Below are 6,911 nucleotides of genomic sequence, written 5' to 3' on the forward strand. Positions count from 1 at the left end.
ATATTGGATTTTGTGATACACACTTTTGAAATATTGATTTTTTAAAAATAAGTTTTCAGCTAATACATATCAGTTTCAGTTTTACTTTTATGCACCAAGTAGTAATAAATGAAATTATCATCCATGTTGTTATTTTTTATTAAGACGACAGGCAGATAATTCAGATATCCCTCCCCCTTTTTTTCTTAACAAAAATGTTTGTGTCACATGAGCCTGCAGTGCACAGGAAATACTACATGTATGAGAGACAAGTAACCAGATATAAATAATTTCTGAATTGTTTGTACACTTGTGGAATAATATTTTGCTCTTAATAGTACTGGCCATGGAACTGAAGAGTTCGTGTTATTCTAAAATTTCCATATGACTATATAAAACATTTTTAATTGATGATAGGAAAGATTTCTCATGTTCACCAATAGCATATTGTTGCAGCCCAGTTCAAAGTATTTCGTTGTGGAGGTGTCACCTTGTCGACGTAATCTTACCTCGCCGTGATACTCGGTTGCGATGAAATTATCAAATTTTAGACAGTTGTCCAAACCAAGAGAATATAGATATTGCATTAGACCTTCCCTACGGTACCAACAATTTGACCGAGTTTGACCTACTTTTGAAAATTTTATCCTTGGCCATAACTTTAGAACGGTTGGTACTTTAGGGTTTTCATATTTCACATGTATATTCCTTAAGGTACCTCACTACACCTACACTTATACTTTTTAAGACACTACATCACAAGATGGCGATTTAAATGTTTTGTTAAACTGTTTATATCGTTCAAATGGGTTGTATATCGTCGTATCTCACTGGTTAAAGTATTGGGCTTCTGAACTGCAGATCATGAGTTTGAATCTGCTGGGAGCTTTTGTTCATGGATTAAAGTTTTGAAAATGTAATTTTTCATCCAAAACTTGCACATTTTTTGGCCTATTAGACTTTAATACTTTTTACCCATTATGATATCTATCATAATCAAGTAATTTTCGCCTGATTTGAGAAAATATTTCACGGTGTAGTGAGCCACCTTAATTGTGATAGGTCAGGTACACGAACTTTTATGGAAAGCATTTTTCACATGACAATGTTTTCGTCGAACCCATTCTCCAATTAATTGAATGAATCGCAAAGCATGGCGGTCTACTACGTGTTTACGATTCAATAGCGACATGTGGTTCTCGTTGGTTTACTGCATAATATTTACTTGGTCCCCGGAAAAACCGTACCGCTTCTTTATTTTATAAGGCTGACATTGAAAGTAATTGCGCACGATATATGTTTTTAAAGTAATGCACAGTTTCTTTTTTTTGCTAATATATTTTTAATAATTGGGTCAACGACACAAAACTGTGATGTAAATGCAAAACCATATAAACAGTAACTGTTGCAAGTTAATTTATTTTTAAATAATATAATCATAGCTTTCAAGAATGGTAGAAATAAACGGAAATAACTAAAATGAACATGAATCTACGCATAGAAAACAAGTTTTACTGTCTGAATATGAACACCTGTACATACATAAGAAAAAAAATATCATTCACATATTTATGACATGTTAAATTTTTAGCTCACCTGAACCGAAGGTTCAAGTGAGCTTTTCTGATCACCCGTTGTCCTCACCCGTTGTCCGTCGTCCGTCTGTCCGTCCGTCTGTAAACTTTTCACATTTTCGACTTCTTCGCAAAAACCACTGGGCCAATTTTAACCTTTGGTACAAAGCATCCTTAAGGGAAGGGGATTATAAATTGTTAAAATAAAGGGCACAGCCCTTTTCAAAAGGGAGATACTTGCGAAACAGTGAGTATAGGGTGCGTGTCTTTAAAAATCTTCTTCTCAAGAACCACTGCATCTGTATATATAGTGAAGATTCTAAATTGTAAAAATCGTGACCCCGGACAAAAATTGGGGCCCCATGCGAGGTTCAAAGTTTAACATACAAATACATAGGAAACATGTTTACATGACTTTTGTTCCATTTATTCAACTAAATTGTGCACCAAAAAACCCAACTGTGTCTCCCTGATTATTGACAACTCATTGCATAAGTGTATAAGGTTGTTTAAATAAGAAATGACGGATGAATACGATAAGGTGTAAACAATTCACTAAATGTTATATTAGTTCATCGCTTACATTTTATTTGGATACCATGCCCGATGAAAATAGAAATTAATAAATAAATTTATTTGTTATCGGGCACGGTCTCCCAAATAAATATAAGCGATACATTTATCTTGTGATTTTGTTGCAAGATTGCAGCTAGTTTGGTTGAGCATTATAGATACGGCAGATCAACGCACGTGGTGTGGATTTATTTTTAAACAACCAGACCATAGATAATCTTGTTGCACACGGGAATTAAAATTAAAAACAAGTATGTTTTATTATAATTAGGGAAACACTGTTTATGTGTTACCCTCGTATACAAATGACGAACCCGTAAAATTTGTTCAAACTTGAAGAGTGTTTAAAGCAGAAAGAACATAATTTATTTATGAACTTTGAAATTTCTTCGATTTTTGTAACCGTGATGAGTTATGATTCATTGTATTACAAATGCATCACTACGTATTTTATAAGGAAATGTACTGGGAATACAGTCACATGGTGATGTTAAAATTGCATATACAAATGTAGTTACATATAGTGGTATTTATGGACTTATTGTACGTACGACCTAACTCAGACAGTGCCTGCAGGTGTCATAACAGTATTTCACTGACATGGCTGAGGCAAAATAATTACCGAATTTTACATTGAATTCGGGACGTTTCCGCACGCGACGGGAGCTGATTGTTTTATAAGATGAAAAACAATGTGTAAGAGGTCTAACTATCCCAGTTTTGTAATAATGCGAGGTCATTTGTATTTTTGATTCTTGTTGTTTCCGGAGGAGGGGGGGGGGGGGGGGGCTAAAGGCCCGGGCTTGATTTTCAAACACATGTGTAACTTGGAGGTAAACAAAGTCTCACGCCTTGCTGGATGACCGTGTGTATTTTGCTAGAAAATTGTAAATGAAGCGTTGTTTAAAAATATGTCAAAAGGCTTTTTTCCAGAAGCTCGTTTTGAACTTTTTAATCTGTATGTCAAGTTGTGCAACTTTGGTAAGAATAAATAGTAAAATTTAATACTGTAGTGACACCTGCACGGATCTCCGCAGGCTCCCTGGTCGAGAACGGATGTGTCCCGGTGCACGGTGATGGTTATTGTGAACACTTGTTGATGAACCCATGTTTTATGTGTATTTGTATGTTGTCTGCTTGGCAATAGATACTAATATGTAAACGGTGTGACCGTTGGACCAAGCGCAGACTTAACACAGTGCAGTTTCATTTTTGTACAACAGAATTTATTTGAAACGCACACAGTAGGATCCGCCTAGTTGCCTACTTTAAAAATCATAAGCCAAAGTTTAACTAAACGTCGCGTGCTCAGTCTGCATTATGACGTTATGTTTCAGACGTAAAACGTACACGTTTTGTTTCCGGAAATAGCCGAAGAGAGTTACGTTATTTCGAACTTTTTGTGATCGGCTTCGGCCGATCACTCTTGTGTCCATATGAGGCATCCAGCAACTACTTCCACGTGCGCACACATTCCGCTTGCATAAGTTGTTCTTATAAAAACTTGAAGCTTTGGTTTAGTATTTATATAAAATTTTACTCAGTTTTATATCAATTCATTTACCTTAAGAGATGCAAACATACATTAAATACAATTCGACCTGTTAATTCAAGAATGCGTTTTTTGTCTCACGCGTAAGAATTTCGATCGAAAGATTCATTCAGTAATGCAGTTGACATCGATGAGCTGACCTCAATCATAAGAAGATGCTCCATGAACTGACCTCGATCTATTGATGTTGCATCATAGAAGCTAGGAAGACGGCTTGATTTATAAACAAGGTTACGTTATAATGCGACCTCAATAGCAAGTTATGATTGCATTCAATGTGTTTCAGTCGTATTAGATTATTTTAATACAACTCACTGGCGTCGGAAGCAAATTGAAAGTGGGTAGGGGGGGACGGGCTAGACTTATCATCAGAAATATTGAGGAAGAAAAATAATTCCCAAAATCAATGGAAATCCTAATCCGTGGGGGGTATACCTATACCTACCAAAACATTTGGGGGGGGGGGGGGGGGGGGGTAGGCTAGTATGCCTATGACTCCAACTTCTCAATCTAGGAACAATTATCTTTGCTGCGAGAAAAAGTGTGTGTGTGTGGGGGGGGGGGGGGGGGGGGGGCTGAACCATCTATGATGCTATGTCCCTAATGGTTAGGTCTAACTTTGCACAAAAAAGTGCCCCCCCCCCCCCCAGGATTCCGACGCCTATGCAACTCTTTCTTTGTATAAGTGTCAATGCTTTTAGAAGAGTCCTACTCAGTATTCTGAAGAAGAAGAAGAAGATACATTAACATTTAATAATTACGATAAAAATATAAAACTAGGCAAGGAGTTTACAAACGGCTTTCCCCAAATTTATTTCAAATTTAAATTTGTTTACGGTTTATAATGATGCAATTATGGTGTACGGATTCAAAATATTCTATATTTTGTAAACATACAGTATTTTGAAATTATTTTACATCAAACTGATTATGTTGATTGCTTCTAGCTATCTATATATCATCATTGCCGATCATTCCTTTAAAAGGAATACTTTTTTATATTTCTTCTTTTATTGATTATCAATTTAATTCATATAAATGCAGCGCTAATAAAATTGAATACTTTATTCAGTATTTTAAAGATCAATTCCTTGATGTTAATGTTTTTATTTACCATCAGATAATTTGATAAGATATACATAGAATTAGTCGTGTTTCTTGATTGAAGCACTATTGAAACTTATCTTGGTGTCCTCTTTTATTTCTTTTAATTCAAATTACCTTTTATTGAAACACTAGAAAATTTCAATCGAGTTTAGGTGCAATAAACATCGATAAGTACCAGTCAATCAATGATCGAACTAACTTTTTAAAAACAAAATGGCTGCCAATATTGCGGTGCCCAGGGCTGGAAGAAATTTTGTTTGGCCTTAGTACCCCTGATTCAACTTTCATTTTTCACCGATTTTCTTATATATACGTGTTACCATTAATCCTTGCTTCGCGAGGCGGGCTTCGACCACCTCTCGCTGCGCTCGGTATAATATGTACGAATTTAGTTACACAAAATATTTGTTATTCTGATATTATTTGATATACGACTATTTGTACAGAAATCTAAATTAATGATACCTATCTTAAAGAAAATTTCAGCTCGAGGCCTTTGTGGGCGTTCCGGCCTTTGATATGTATAGTGAAGACGCTAAATTGTAGAAACCGTGACCCTCGGACCAAAACTTGAGCCCCAGGCAGGGTTCAAAGTTTAACATAGTACTACATAGAAAAAAAATTAAAAATTTTCTTCTCAAAAACTACTGCACCAAAATGCCAATATTTACACAAAAGGTTGTATATATAGTGACAATTCTACAGTGCTGCTATCCTGAAAGTTGACAAGGATAGGATAGGATAGGATAGGATGCAGGATGCACGATACATGATAGAAATATTAAAGTTAAGTTCTATCCTATCCTATCCTATCATATCCTGCATCCTGTAGCCAATCAGATTCGATTATAAATTTCAGAGTTATTTAGCGAAACGAAAACTGGCTAAACAATGTATTTTCAATGTCAATTTAATACGTTTTACAAGTTAAAGCATCTAAGAATAATTATTATATCAAGAACGCGGTGCATAACATTGATGCGCGCTAAAATGTCGGCGCTACATCTTTGTCAATTTGTACGCAAGTGCGGAGTTACTGCGAGAATTCGATGGAACATTTGACAACGTCAGAAATAGATTTCTGTATTTACTTCTTTTAAAGTCTGCAAAGTAATAAAAGCTTGAATTTATAAACGACAAACTCGGCATTTTAAAAGATAAACATGTATACAAGAAAACATACATTGTTTCACGTTTCATGTAATTTCTTCGATGCCCAATAACAGGGACACATATTTCTGTCCGATATTAACCTGAACATATCGAATTAATAAATGTTAGCTAGCTATAAATGCTTAAATATTTATACTTAAAAAATAACTCCGAGTGGTTTAACTATAAACGATATAAACTTTAAGTTACTAAAGGAATTCTTTATTTCCAGATCGTGTTTACATTTATCGCCGAACGAATCGCTCGAATAATGACAATTACGCTCAGTTATATGTGCTAAGAAAATAATTTGATAAAAATATGTGACTAAACAGTTCCTAATAAGTGCATCGAAGTTATTTATCTGTTTTTTATGCATAGATATAATAAAATCAAACATCGAATCGCTTACCTGTTTGTTTACGTTACTGTGTCCATCCCGCGTACGATTTAATTTTACCGTAGCACAGGTAAATAAGTTATACCGCTCGAAGAATATTCGGTCTTAAGATTTAATTATTCATTTTGAGTACTACATTAATTGATAAAATCATTTAATTCTTACATTTCTTTTCATTTAACTTGCATTCGTATATTTTGAAGGTATGGGATAGGATAGGATAGGATAGAGCTTATTTGCAGGATAGGATGCAGGATACAGGATATAGGATAGGATAGGATAGTTTTGTCAACTTTCACGATAGCAGCACTGTAAATTGTTTAATCGTGACCCCCGGACAAAAAGTGGGGCCCCAGGAGGGGTTTAAATTTTAACATATACAGGAAAATGTTTTAAAATCTTCTTCTCAAGAACTATAATGCAACAGTTTGGGATATTACTATGCATACATGTACATCCTTAAATAATGTAGATTCTAATTAAATTTTGTAAAAATCGTGACTCCCGGACAAATAATGGGGCACCAAGAGGGGTTCAAAATTTAAACATTTTTAAAAATATAAAGTAAACGTTT

Source organism: Crassostrea angulata, chromosome 8 (assembly GCF_025612915.1).
Source record: "Crassostrea angulata isolate pt1a10 chromosome 8, ASM2561291v2, whole genome shotgun sequence".
NCBI classification, from domain to species: domain Eukaryota; kingdom Metazoa; phylum Mollusca; class Bivalvia; order Ostreida; family Ostreidae; genus Magallana; species Magallana angulata.